Source organism: Mixophyes fleayi, chromosome 6 (assembly GCF_038048845.1).
Source record: "Mixophyes fleayi isolate aMixFle1 chromosome 6, aMixFle1.hap1, whole genome shotgun sequence".
NCBI classification, from domain to species: Eukaryota; Metazoa; Chordata; class Amphibia; order Anura; family Limnodynastidae; genus Mixophyes; species Mixophyes fleayi.
In genome coordinates, this window is record NC_134407.1 from 106,773,234 (window position 1) to 106,787,206 (window position 13,973).

The 13,973-nt window shown below is 36.4% G+C and overlaps 1 long non-coding RNA gene across 1 annotated transcript; it reads left to right on the plus strand.

Annotated features, from left to right (window-relative positions):
* The first annotated feature begins 5,223 nt into the window (after nucleotides 1-5,223).
* LOC142161486 (uncharacterized) lies at nucleotides 5,224-12,644 on the plus strand. Its single transcript, XR_012693407.1, has 3 exons — nucleotides 5,224-5,957; nucleotides 8,004-8,634; nucleotides 9,347-12,644. It is a non-coding gene; the product is annotated as an uncharacterized LOC142161486 (long non-coding RNA).
* Nucleotides 12,645-13,973: the final 1,329 nt, after the last annotated feature.

Consider the following 13,973-nt stretch of genomic DNA (forward strand, 5'->3'; position numbering starts at 1 on the left):
CCTTCTCTCTGGAATGCAGGGTTGGTCACACAACACACTGGAAGGGAAAGGAAGGAGTCCAGTGTATTTTGCACCCACGTGGTTTCTCTCCTTCCTCTCTGAACTAAACGAGAGTAATTTTTAGGCTGTAATTGGGTTATTAGATTAGCCAGTGGGGTGGCATATGGGGAGGTCTAAGTGGTAACTGTGGGGCTGGTTTTCATGCTCAGCCCCCCAATGATGCAAAAGCCCACATGCTGTCAATAAGGAAGCGACCAGTGAATGAAGCGGATGTGACCTGTGGTCAAAGGGTGTGTCTTGAGATATAGAAGCACTAGACCTCTATCCCATCATCTACCCCTCCAAACTTCCTAGACTTTGTATTAAACAGGTGGGGGAAAATTACTGACTTACATTTATACATCCTCTCCCTCGCACCGAACAAAAATATATTATAAATAAAAAGTGAAAACGATAAAGCAATACCAAAGAGTGCCATGTCTATCCATCCTGTACAAAGTTATAAGCAAACACCAATAAATTTCAAATTTAAGAAATAAAAGCCATACATTAATTAAAATGTCAAATGCCACTGCAAGCCAAAAATCATTGATTTGTAAAAAATTGTCAGTGACATGGATATGTGTAATGGTCAAGTGAGCATTATATACAAAAAGGGTAAGTTGAAGTCACCATGCTCGGGGCATCAACCTTTATTCAACATATGGAAAGAGATCATAGTATCCTTTGGGAGAAATATGTAAGAAGTTATAAACAAGAAGGCAGCTCCAATAATAAAAATTTACATGTTAATTGTACATCTAGGGCTAGATTTACTAAGCTGCAGGTTTGAAAAAGTGGATGTTGCCTATAGCAACCAATCAGGTTCTAGCTGTCATTTTATAGAAGGTACTAAATAAATGAAAGCTAGAATCTGATTGGTTGCTATAGGCAACATCCACACTTTTTCAAACCCGCAGCTTAGTAAATCTAGCCCTTAGTGTTGTTGTCCTTGCTGATCCTTTTGAGGGTTAATTAATGTTTGGAATAGATCCACTGCACATTTCTTAACCAGTCACAGCTATCACTGTCAACAATCACTGCTGGAAGTTTTTACCAGATGGAAAAGTACAGCAGGTCACATCATAGAGCACTCTCCTTAAATGTACATTTAACAAAAATGATAGTTTTGGAATCTATGCCTTTCAAGATTGTTGATCTGCATAATTTCAGGAACTTATAGCTGTGCAGAACTGAGATGGAAAGTTACTTGTCCCCATCCTTATTTTAAATATATGTCTAACTACTTTAAATGTTGACACAAAATAACCCCATATTGCACTGCAATGGGACAAATTTAAAATCTTCGGACAGTACTAGTTCAACTATAAATTGCAGTGTTAAATGTATCAGGCCAATTGTTGTGCTGCCTGTTACCCCAACATATAAGGTAGATGTCTGATAGGAAGTAGGCAGGCCAAATAAAAAGTTTAAATCTTGCAAATTGAAGTGAATCATGATTTGCAAGCAAAATTTTAAATGCTATGAATCATGGCAATCAGAATTTCTGGAAATTCATGCAACCCTAGCTAATGCATTTTATTGATACTTCGAGTTCATTGCCGAGTCATAAGACAAAGCTTAATGCAATTTTAGACTTTAAGATTCACATACTCTCAAAAAACGTAAAGAGCGCCACTTTGTGTGGTAAAGGGTTAGGTAGATATATATGTAAATGTAACTGAAAATAGCCCATTAAAAAACTGCTGAGCTTACCATAAATGTTAAAAGTGAGTACTGTAAATGCATAATTTAGTTCTAAAGTCGTATAGTATATCAAACTTAACTCTTTATAATAATGATTGATTCCTGCTTTGTAAAAGACAACTTGAAAAACAAACACCACATGTGCTTAAGGCTTTGTAGTTTCAATAAAGAGTAGTCATCCTCAGGTAATTCTTGAACAAATATATTTCTCAGCAGCAAGAATTTGTAGCCATGCTCTCTCTGCTCATATACACCCAAGGTGACAAAGTGATGCATCCATTTTCCATCTGAGAGCTTCTTTGACAAATAGAATTGTGGCAAAAATGATGAATGTATCTCTACATTTCAATGTTATATTAGATATAAACAGAGAAAAAGAGTATCTTTTTATTCCTGTCACTGGTGAGTGCTCTTTACATCAAGGCGATTTAACCCAGTAGGAAAATACAGCCATAAATTAATCTTGAACGAAAACTTTTTTACATGGTTACATTTGAAAGTTGAGTTTAAGGTTAGGCAGACTTGGTTCATTTTACAAAAGGAAGTGTGGAGTATGAATATTTTAATTGTTAATTAAAACGTATATACCCTTTTTGTTGCCAGGCACCTATGCCAAGATTACAGATTGCTGTCAAGCAGTTTAGTAAAAAAAAGGGACAATGTTTCTTTCCTGCTCTTGAAGATCCCACTCCAGTCAAGGTTTGTTTCCTGTGCATCTGTTTTGATGTATTATTATGTGGATTAAATCCATGCTTGCTGTTTTTAAAGGAAGGATACTTCGCATGAAGTTTTTATGATCACTGGGTGTAGATTTGGATCAAGTAAAGATTATGTCCCCCTAACTGAACAATTGAAGATTATCAAATTATTAAGTAGGATTATGTCACTCTGCTTCCTCAGGAATATTGGAGGAGAGATGTCAAGCTTTACTTTGTTGCCCATAGCAACAAATTAGAGCTCAGAGATTATCCTTAATCCAAACCCTAATAACCCTAACCCTAATAACCCTAACCCTAATAACCCTAACTTTTACCCTAACCCTAATAACCCTAACCCTAACAAGATTTGTGTCAAGTGAAGATTATGTCCTATGAGAAGTCAGTAGAGAAATTTGAAATTACATCTATCTTTTGGTAAGATTTGGTAGAAATTGGGATACTTTCTTTTAGATATTAGATTATATATGTGACATTAATTTCAAATGTGGGATTATGGTTATCCATCCAAGTCGAAAATGTTATATGATATCCATAGAATTATAGAACATCAGCCATTATTCGCGAAGTGGTAGAATGAGTGATATCTTGAAACCATTTATTTTTGTGTGCTTTATATACATATACTTTCTACGCATTTTGAAACAGGGCTTGACACTCAGTGAGTTTGTTTTTGTACTAATTAGAAAATTAAATTTTTGTAATTGGAAAACAAAAACCCCAACTACTAAAGCCAATTTTGTTAATGAACAACAACATTTTAACAGCATTAAAATTAAATTTTATAAGAATCACTACTTGGAAATGTTAAATTACCACAGACTGGTTTAGTGCATTCAAATTAAGAAACAATTTCACTCACCTTAATGATACGACTTCTCTACTACATATGGCATGCTCCAATAGCACATAACTAAAAAAAAAAGTCTGTATTGATCCAGAACTGCAAAAGCAATTTTAATTATATACACCACTGCTCAGTGTTTGCCACCTTTAGTTCACGCTTATCTAGATCATGTGTCCTAAAAATGCGTGATTAAAACATGTCATCCTCCTTGCTCAGTACTAATAGACATGGGAAATTTCAGCTTGCTACTTATATGTCCAAAATAAACATATCCCTTGTAGAAAAGGAAACAAGAGAGAACATTTAAATTTGAATCCACAGAGCAAGCTCAAAGAGAATAATGATCTCAGTACTGAGGAATGGCTATATATATATATATATATATATATATATATATATATATATATATATATATATATATATATATATATATATATATTAAAACTATACCTGATAACAATCTAACTCAATATACTAAGACAACCACCACAGTCAAGAAATAAACTATTTAATAAAAAATAAACAAAATTCATGCACCAAAGATAAGAACACAAAACTGTGTGCACGGTGACGCAAAGAGACTACTAAATTCGGCAGCAGAGTTGAACACAGAATCATGGAGATTGTAAATGTTTTCAATATATTTTTTATCTCAAGTCTGAAAGGTTGTTCTCCAGAATTGTCTCTTTTTATATGGATTAATAATTGTAACTGGAACTGCGTCTAAATGGACACATATGTCTTATCTATACTGACTTTGCTGATTTCCCCAATAGGAACTGAGTAAGTTTCCATTTTAAATCTATATTGTTGGCAATAAATATCTCCTAAAGAAGAACTTTTGAAAATCCAGGAAATTTTGTCAATCAATACATGATCTAATCGGTCACCACATTTCCCTACTCTAATATATGGGATGGATAGTCTTTATATTTTCAGGTGTATATTTCAGGTTTAGATAATTAGTGACAGGACATTGAGGGGTATATTCAATTGTGAGCGGAGTGCCTCTGGAACAGGGGCAAAGGCACTCCGTGCTACCTTAACATTGCTGATTTCCCCTCACCCCCTCATAGGGTTGCGAAGGCAAATCTGCAATGTTGCGGTAAAACATTACCATAAAAAATGCAGCTAATTGAATATGCCCTTGTGTGTCTAATCCTTTTTCTGTGCAATATTATAAATATTTCCAGGATTTTTACTGTCATATATTGATGAAATTGGTCCATTTGTAGTTTTTAGAATGCTAAAGTTGTGTTTTTGTAATTGGAGCATGAATTTTGCTTTTTTTCATGAAATCATTTATTTCTTGACTGTATAAGTTCTCTGGTTATGCTGAGTTGTATTATTATTAGGAATAGGTTTTTTTATATCGATTTATTTAATTGATTAATAATTTTTTAGTTCTTCCCTGCGTTATTTTTTTTATTTGTCATTTGTTTTCTTTTTGGAGATTGGCACTTCTTAGGAATAGCTGCGGTTAGAGATATAGTATATTTATGAATTAGATATATTCTTCTAGCGCCTGGTATATCATTTTTATTTTTTTAACTCCATGTTATAACAGGATATAGATTAATGTCCTTCTACACCAAATAAAGCCAGGAAATGTCCACAGGTCAGGTGACATGATACTGATAAGGGACTAAAACAAAAAAAGAAGATACTACTTGTGAGAGGCACACTTATTTCATGTATAATGTGAAGTCACATTATGTTGAGTTCAACAAGTTCTATGTTTAGAGGTGTTCTTCAAACAATCATGTGGAGACAGATTTATCCCTATAATATACTACACACTATGTTGTGGTACCACATGTAATAATTCACAGCTTAGGATGCTTATTAGATTTCAAATCTGATATATGATTTATTACACTGACTTATAAATGTATTAGAGATCGACGGTGTTAAATATGATTTTTTGTTAAGGCCTCATAAGGCCTTTGTTCAGCCATTTTATTGTAACTTGTATAGAAATATTATTTGCTAGAAGAGATTATTCATTTTTCTGTTAACTTGCAGTTTTGCAATATGTGAGCCTATGGCCTTGAAGTTGAACTAATAGAGAACACCTGAAGAATGTAACCAGTTATGAAAACAATAATGAGCTTCGTATCCAGCTGGTAGTATGGGAGCTGTATCCATGGTGTTACACATAGCATATCTCCAACTCCCCTTGAGATAAGAAATAATAGGCTCATCTGTCCTTAGAAGGGGGAGAAAAGTAAACACCTCAAGAATACGTGAGAAAGTTAATCAGTAGCGCTTCTCATAAACTAGTGGTATAAACTATTGTATGCATATGACGTAGGATTCATTTATTCAGTAGCCTATAAAAACCTGTATCTTTGTATCAATAAACTAGAGAATATTCCTTGCATACAGAACTTGGTCTGTGTCAATTCTCTCCAGCTGATTGAAGCGCTTCCAGATATACTTGACACCACAGGCTGACTTGGGTCAGAATTTTAGATTTCACAACTTGGAGGTCCCACCGAGATTCGCTGTCCAGCAGGCTACAAGACAGACAACGGAGGTTTCCCAGCACATTGAACCCCAACATCCGCGGTCAGTAGATTTCTACTCGTTGGTCTTCCTAGTCTGGGTCACCTCATGTCTGTCTGAGGCACCTGACACGCGAATTTGTGAGTCTCAAGTATCATCTGATTAATATAATACAGTATTAACCCAATTTGTTTACTGTAATTGTATTGTTGATTAGATTTTTGAAAGATGATTGAATTTTGAGTGCATGTGTTTGTACCTATGTATGATGTATAAAGCATAAAAGTCACATAAGACATTGATCAAAGAAGCATGTAATGGAATAGAGGGATTTAGAGAGTTATTGTTTTGAACATTGAGTGAACATTTTAGACACCATCCCCAGAGGTATATCAAAGAAGGGAGATTCTGTAATCTGCCCAAATTGTGTAAGATTGATTTCCAAAAGACCTTCGTCCCAGATACTGTCAAAGAAGCTATTTAGCACGGACATCCAGTACAAGGAGTCCACAGAACGGGACGTCCAGTGCAAGGACAACCCACAGAAACTAGATAAGAGTCCCGATTTGGACTCAACAGAATACTGTCAATACGAGTAATATAGATAGTAAACAAATGACAGCAGCTCCCTCATAGATATGATGCACAAAGACTAAAGGAAATGGGGGAGTAGAAGGTCTGCAGGGAATTTTTCAAGAAAGCGGGGATAGCCAAAGATATGTGTGGATGGAGAAACAAAGGTGTTGCAAGTGGTAATGTGACAAGAACAAAGGGGTATTGAGATCAAACCCCAAGAGATTGTTTGAGGTGGCACAGGAAAGTTAAGAGATCTGAAAAGTCGAAATATATGTGGATATGCTAAATGCATCGGAAGCTGAATAATGAATCAAGTAGGTTGTATATTATAAATGTATGTTTGATCCTGTGCAGCTGAATAAGTGAAATGTGCCCCTCCTTTATTCTGTGTAAATGATTTCAGTGTGTTGAGATAAGAAGCACACTGTTTTTTGTTTTTTGACAATGTATGTAAAATTAAAAAAATGTGTCCGGAGTGCTGATTGATGATAACATGTTGAAGCTAACTTGTATTTAGTGTAATGCTGGGACTTGTAGTTCCACAGCAGTAGGCTGGAAGATGTCAGTTAAGTTTTCTTTCTCTGTATGTGAGTTTTGTCTCCGTCTTACTGCGTGTGAGAGAGATCCGTGATAATTCACATTGTTTGTTCTCTGTCTTAGTGCTCTATAAGGGAGATGTTTGATTTACTTTAAATCACAATGTTTGTCTGTCTTGTCCGTTTTTTACAAGAGACATGTTTCAAGGTTGAAAAAGTTGTACATTCATTGCTTAATGATAAGCTTTTAAAAAGATACAAAAGAAGTTTTAAAATGTTTGGTCCGATTGCACGGACAAGATTGTAAATAATGTACATTATCACTATAAGTACTAGTGTCAGAACAAAGCTGGCTGGGATCCAACAAGCCGTTTCTGTATTTGAACAAAATAATTTTGTTTCTGAAGTTCAGAAATATAGCTTTCTCTTTAATGAAGTTGAGAATTGTGGGAGTGAGCTTACATGCTGTTTTTATTTGTGTTAAAATGGCGCTGATGAATGTTCTCAGAAATCAGGAGGGTTTGTTATGCCTTTAAAGAAATGTTACGAGATAAAATGTCGTCTGTGAGCGAGACTTAAGTGAATATATTTTTACTTTGAACACGAAAATCACAGAATCTAGAAATATGTGTGAATATTTGGTCACGGGAGAGAGATTTTGTTGAGAAAATGTTGAATGATTTACAGACACAATGTATTGTGTCTAACGAGAGTACTCTGATTTATGAGACAGTGCTGCTTTTAAAATGGTTGAATACTTGGAACCAAGATTCCAGATTGAATGTTTCTAAACCCGGAAATTTAATTAGTGTCATTTAAAAGGGCTGTACTAAGAGATGATAAGAAAGGAGTGGCTTTGAACACTCGCCCAGGTCTCGTCACTTTGACATTCTCTATTTGTGAAATTAGGGACTGCCCCTTTGAGGAAATCAAGGCATGGAACGCATAGCGTCACAGTTAAGCTTTTAGCAGCTGTTCACTGGTTACCTGATAACAGTATACACGCATGTTACAGTTACAGTAATTCCTAGTAAATAAATGTTAATCTCTATGCAAAAGTTTTTTTATTCACAGGTCTCCAGCTGCAAAGACCCATTAGGCAATCCAGATTGCATTGATTTAACTTCCAATGCACCATCTTTGCACCACAACAAACATAAGTATAAACTAATGAAGGATTTAAATAACGTAAACTCTTCTGAGTAATGATTACCTTGTTTTGGAAGAGATATTAGAGTTTATGTGCTATTCGCATAGCAAATGCATGAACTAGGTGGTTTTTCTGTATGTGCAGAAAGCAAAAGGTTTTTATTTGTATCCTCATTACAGTTTTGAGTAAATCAGTGTTTGTAAAGACATTTACTGCCCTTATTTACTGTGCTATAATTGTCATATACTGTAAATAATTCTCTTTATTGTGGGTATGGTAATGCATTGATGGGAATTCTATATTTTTACAGAAATGAAAAAGATTTAAGACTTTAAGAGCAATTGTATGTGCTCCTGCATTAGCACTTCTGGATCATAGCAAGCCATTTATACTCTCCTCTGAGCAGAACCAAATGTTTAACCAATTTTAAGCTGAAATAACTTCAGCGCCAGTACTGGCTTTGCCAGATTATGACAAGCCTTTCACATTATTTTGTTATGAAGTCAGTGCACATGTACAAGGAGTACTGACACAAATACATGGTCGCAAGCTAAGGTCACTTGCATACTACTCTGCTTTAGTGCTTGAAAAGAGTATAGATATTGTGCTAGGACACCCAGTTACCTTAACGGTATCGTACGTTGTGACAGAAACCAAGCACAAGCAAAACATTTGTTACCGGCCAGATTTACTAAGTATGAAGATATACAGCACAAAGGACATTCCCTCCTATTGTGAAATGAGTGACATATAACACTTGCCGAGCGCACTGTGTATTTTCTTCCTCCCTTTCCTTTTTTATTAGAAGAAAAAAAAAAAAAAAGGAAGCACAAGAGGCCCCAGAGCCTCTCATGTTCACAGATATATGTTAAGACCTTCAGACAAGGGGAATCTGAGTAAACTGTATTTTAAGTTTTTTAAAGGTCCAAGGGAGACCAGAGAGGGGAGTTCATTGATATTAGCAGGAGGAATATAGATTGCACGTTATTTTCCTTTGCTGTGCGCTGTAGATGTGTACTAGACTAGAAAGGAAAGCCAAGTTTGGAAGAACCAGACTCAGGCCCATAGTAATGTATAGATCATTATACATAATTAGAAAATTCTAATATGAAAGTTTAACCCAACCAAATAAAGAAAAGAGCAACCCATGACTACAGGGGTTTACACCCAATGCAGGAATGTGTTTGTGAGTATTGTGGCCCAACACATTATTATATACACTAATAGAACTGATGATGTGGCTTATTAACAGGTTATTTAAGCTAAGTGTTTCTCTTCCAGAAGAATTAAAGTTACCACATCTGTCTTAACCGTTGTACTGTACACTCCATCTAATGAGTGTAAACTTTGTGGAACTCAGAAACCAAGAACCTTGTCCTTGGATTCCACATGCTCCTTACTGAAGCCTATCCTAATGAAGTAGCACTGCTTACTCCCAGTAACGTTACACTTAAGCAGTGCACAATGTTGAATCCTGCTGCCTTATTGCAGCAAGTTTCAAAAGATGGGAGAAGTACCTGTATATATTGGGGTTACCCTAGGGATTTGGGGGAATTCCATTCCAGCTTGAACAGAAAGAAAGGAAAAAAAAAAAATGCAAACAAAATTTTTCTGAACATGATTGCATAGAACTAATGAAACAAGAATCTCTGGTTTTATCTCACATTAAAGATAAACCATTACCAGATGCAGACATCACTCTTTTTGTAGATGGTTCACACTATCACATAGATCCTGTCCCGTATACAGGGTGTGCTGTAACCACACACACAGAAATAGTGATTCAACAGACTCTACCGAGTCACATGTCAGCACAAGAAGCTGAACTAAAGGCCCTGACACTTGCATGCATATATGCAAAAGGACAAAGAGTAAATATTTACACTGATTCAAGTTATGCATTTGTAATTGCGCATGATTATGGCCCTGTATGGAAAAGTAGGGACCTTATGGGTTCAGCAAGCAAACCAGTCAATATGATGAACATACCAGGGCATTGTTCACTGCATTCCAGCTGTCCTCCAAACAGTGATGAAGATGAAGACACACACAGAGATACTACCCCCGAAGCTAAGTGAAATAGACCAGGCCGCACGAGAAGCCGCCATAGCCCCAGTACCCCAAGGGGAGTCTATTTACATGGTGACCCCCTGACCCCTGTTTGACCAGAGCACACTCCAACTTATGGAAAGACAAGCAACAGAAAATAAGAAAAAGACTTGGGCAATACATGGAGCACTAGAAGTGCAAGGAGTGGTGTAAAGGTCAGCGTTTGTGTCTGCCAAAAGTAGTTTATCCCATTATGGCCAATATAGCACACGAGAAAGTGCATCTGGGAAAAGATGCTATGGTTGTACTCACTAGCAGCTTATGGATAGTACCAGGGTTCGCCCAAGCAGCACAGTCGGTAGTGGCAGAATGCCTAGTCTGTGCACAAAGTAACCCGAGTAAGTCTGTCCTATGGAAAAGCACACCCCAGACATAATATCCCTATAAGAGGATACAGATAGACTTTATAACTTCCCAAATGCTCGGGCTTTGAGAATGTGCTTGTCTGTGTCAACTTCTTTAGTCACTGGCTGGAGACATGGCTGTATAGAAAAGCAAATGCTAAAGCATTAGCCAAGAAAATTGCGAATGAGGTAATCTGATGATATGGTGTACCAGAGGTCATTGTAAGTGACAGAGGGATACACTTTACGGGGCAAGGATTCCAGAAACTATCACACCCCCTACAGATCCCAAAGTTCAGGATGTATGGAGCGCCTTAATGGTACACTGAAATTGAAAATGCAGAAAATAATGGCTGAAACAGGTCTGCCATGGATCTCATGTTTACCTGCACTCAGTAAAAAATACTGCTAGGAAAGACACAGGTTTAACACCATATGAGATATTGTTTGGCACAGCAAACAGAACAGGCTGTTATTTTCCATAGCAACTACACCATGTATATAGTGATTTGTTGAATTATGTTGCCTTATTATAGAAACAACTAACTGAAATACATGGTCAAATATTCTCCTCCATTGCAAACCCTAATTTTGATACAGGTACCCATAAACTGCACCCTGGGGGGCTGGGTGGTCGTGAGAAAGCACATCAGGAGAAGTCTTGAACCCAGATACAAGGGTCCTTATCAAGTCCTGTTGACGACTCCCATGGCAGTGAAAGTACAGGAAAGAGACACCTGGATTCACGCATAACACTGCAAAGTCTTCAAATCAGGGGAGTCTTGTTCTGATAAATAGAAATGACTGTCTCATTGTATTGATATGTCTTGCCAGAATAATTGTGACTGAAGTAGGGATTAAGGCCTCCCTAACCCAGTATGAAACAGACAGTTAAGTGACATATTGCCTATGCCACTGTGAGAAACATATGGGAAGGAGTGCTCAACAATTTGCACTCATAGTAGAGTAAACTCTGAAAATGTCTTTGTGCAGATGCATAACCTCATTGGTAAAGTTGTCAGTAATGATTCATGTTGGATATTGGAAATATTGGCATTAGTAGCAAATGGTTTAGCAATCCTGTTGATCGTATAGGTGATAATGAAACTAAATATATGGCTGATTAAGAAGTTACTGACACTTGATTGTTGTCTCTCCAAAAAGGGAACCACTGAAAATCCCGAACCTCTGATGATCACAGAAATTACTTCTGAAACCTGACCAGACTATGAGTGTCATGAATTATTTGGACTAGCAAAGCCAAAGAACTGCAGAGTTTGCAACAAGAAACTACTAAAGATTGAACAAAGGACATGCAAGGCCTGCAGAACTACTATAGACTCATTAACTATCTTTTAAGAAACCATCTTTTAAGAAACCATCTTCTAAGAAACCATCTTTTCTAGACATGGACATTTGCCAAAATGCATCTCCTCATAAATCAAGTTAGGACAGGGAGGATCACAGGCTTATTAGTGGGGGATGAGTTGACAGATTCCTAAGGGGACCAACTCTATGCATGTGGCCTCCTACATGTGTATAAGTACCTGCTTATTAAGAATGTGGTTCTATAGATAGGATTAGGTAGGTAGGAGGAGAAAGGGTCGAAAATTGAATAAAAGATGGGAAATGTTAAATATGATTTTTTGTTAAGGCCTCATAAGGCCTTTGTTCAGCCATTTTATTGTAACTTGTATAGAAATATTATTTGCTAGAAGAGATTATTCATTTTTCTGTTAACTTGCAGTTTTGCAATATGTGAGCCTATGGCCTTGAAGTTGAACTAATAGAGAACACCTGAAGAATGTAACCAGTTATGAAAACAATAATGAGCTTCGTATCCAGCTGGTAGTATGGGAGCTGTATCCATGGTGTTACACATAGCATATCTCCAACTCCCCTTGAGATAAGAAATAATAGGCTCATCTGTCCTTAGAAGGGGGAGAAAAGTAAACACCTCAAGAATACGTGAGAAAGTTAATCAGTAGCGCTTCTCATAAACTAGTGGTATAAACTATTGTATGCATATGACGTAGGATTCATTTATTCAGTAGCCTATAAAAACCTGTATCTTTGTATCAATAAACTAGAGAATATTCCTTGCATACAGAACTTGGTCTGTGTCAATTCTCTCCAGCTGATTGAAGCGCTTCCAGATATACTTGACACCACAGGCTGACTTGGGTCAGAATTTTAGATTTCACAACGGTAATCGTAAAAACAATTTTTTTGACTACCACAACCCCGAGAATGACAATACCTACAAAGAAACACCAATTAGAAAAAAAAACTACATCAATATACACAGACTTACCTACTTACCCATCGTTGTTGGGGTTGTGGTACCCTAAGAGATTACATGTGTTAACTTAGGAGATCCAACAATACTGCTTCCCCTATTAATGTCACTTATTTTAATTACATTTTGTTTTTACTTTTTTAATGATATTTGATAAAAGTTTCTTTTTTATAAGTGACTTAGTGTGTTTTTTTATGATTCACTACCTGAGTTTCTAGTGATAATCACCTTTTCTTCCCTCCTCTAGAGATAAAACTTGTTGAACTCAACATAATGTGACATCCCATTATACATGAAATAGGTGTGCCTCTCACAATTAGTGTCTTCTTTCTTTATTTTAGTCATTTGTACAATGTATACACTACAGAGAGAGCTACCAAAATAAATCTAAATTAAAAAAAAAAACAATTCTAGATGAGGATATAAAGTGTATTATAAAATTGCACCGACATACATCTCCTCACTTTTCTCAAAATATCTTCCAACTCGACACCTCCGTTCTGCACAAGATCTGTGTCTCTCTTCCACTCTCATCACTTCCTCCCATTCTCGGTTACAGGACATTTTTTGGGCTGCACCCACTTTATGGAATTCACTCCCTCACACCACAAGACTTTCCTCTAGTCTTAAAACCTTCAAGCGTTCTCTGAAAACCCACCTCTTCAGACAATCTTATAATTTTCCTCTACCACCCTTCACCTTTATCTACCTAAGTTACCCTATTACCACCCTCTACACAGCGAACACAAGACAACAACCCTCTGACCAACGTAGTTGTGTGATAGAGCATAGAGTCCACTAAATATTTTGTAACCTTTGCATTCTAGCTAGACAAATATTCAATATGATGTAGCACTTATCCTTTTGTATCAAACCATTGTCCCATAGATTGTAAGCTTGCTAGAAGGGCCTTCTTACCTCTCTGTATGTGTGTATTACCAAGTATTGTTTTACTACTGTTTGTTTCCAATTTTAAAGCGCTACGGAATCTGCTGTAGCTGTATAATTAAATATTGATGATAATGATGATGATATTATAACTCTTTGGTGTGGACGGTTTTGTACTTCAAGGACATGATACTGATAATTAGGACAGAAGAAAGAAAAAAACTACTAATTAATGAGGCACTTCTTCAGTGCTA